Consider the following 1,323-nt stretch of genomic DNA (forward strand, 5'->3'; position numbering starts at 1 on the left):
TAAAATACGATTTAAAAACTATCTGCAGTGACCTGGCTGATAATAATATAATATTATAGACATGTATGATTAAATATATTAATTATTAATATCTTTTTAAAGGTTCCTCATTGTTTTTACAATACCTACATAAGTACGGTAAGTTCATATTTTGAACAGCAGAAATAATATAGACATCAAATTTCTCTTGTGCAAAGAAAATAGTACATTAAACATAAATATATTTTGGATTTGAAAACCCTATGGTGGGTACCTAAACAAATAAACAAAATAAATTATTATATCTATTGCGTTTTCGAAGAAATAATTTCAAAATATTTTTTTCATTGACAAGACGTGTTTACTATAAATTGTGCAGTAGGTAGTTAAACAATGCTTTAAACTTTATACACATTTTATAATTTTGCAATAAACATGGGTAGGTACAGTAAATATTTAACAACGATGTATAGAAATTTACGAAATGAAAGCAGGTACATAGGTAGACATTATTTAAATATGATATGATTATAGGTTATACATGGCGTGTTACACATTACATAATATTTTACATATAAAACAAAATTTACAACACAAAATGGACACAATAATTTTTATTTTACAAGGATATAATTTATTATAGTTATACATACAATATTAGTAGATTACAAGACAGGTAGATATTTTAAATGATATTATGATGTACAGTGTTATAAAAGGCAAACTCACGATGATATGATATGAATATGTATGATTATTGTGATGATTGTGAATATGACGAGAAAAATTATGAATGGCACGTCACCGTTGTCTGGTAACCTGGACATGATATAAAGTTATGCAATAACGATTAAATTTGTGTCCAACAATTATAGATTACTTACGCGTGCTTGTGCAGCGTTTATGCACTTCCGGCCGCGGCGGCAACTCCCGCAGCACCGGGACCGGATCGTTGGGGCGGTGGGGGCGGGTATGTGAACCTCGAAGCCGCCACGCAACACGGAAGTGGCGGCGGTCCGTTGACATCAAACCACGCCGGGCCCACGTAGAATTCCGGCACAGGAGGGGGTGGCGGACATCCAGCCACGTTCGGGGCCGACTGTCTCCACACCACAAACATTGCCGGGCCCACGTAAAATTCGCGGAGCGTCGTCGGCTGCGGCGGCGGGAACCCGAATCCAGGATCGGCCACGTTCTTGTAGCCGGCAATCGGGCGCGACAACTTCGTATCCGAGGCCGGGGATACGTTCTGTGCCGGTACAGTAGGCGGCGTCGGTGTACACCTGAAACGATGATCGGCCACGTTCCGTGCCGGGAAAGTAGGCGCCGTCGGTGGACACCTCG

The sequence above is a fragment of the Acyrthosiphon pisum genome, unplaced genomic scaffold, assembly GCF_005508785.2.
Source record: "Acyrthosiphon pisum isolate AL4f unplaced genomic scaffold, pea_aphid_22Mar2018_4r6ur Scaffold_21525;HRSCAF=24177, whole genome shotgun sequence".
NCBI lineage: Eukaryota > Metazoa > Arthropoda > Insecta > Hemiptera > Aphididae > Acyrthosiphon > Acyrthosiphon pisum.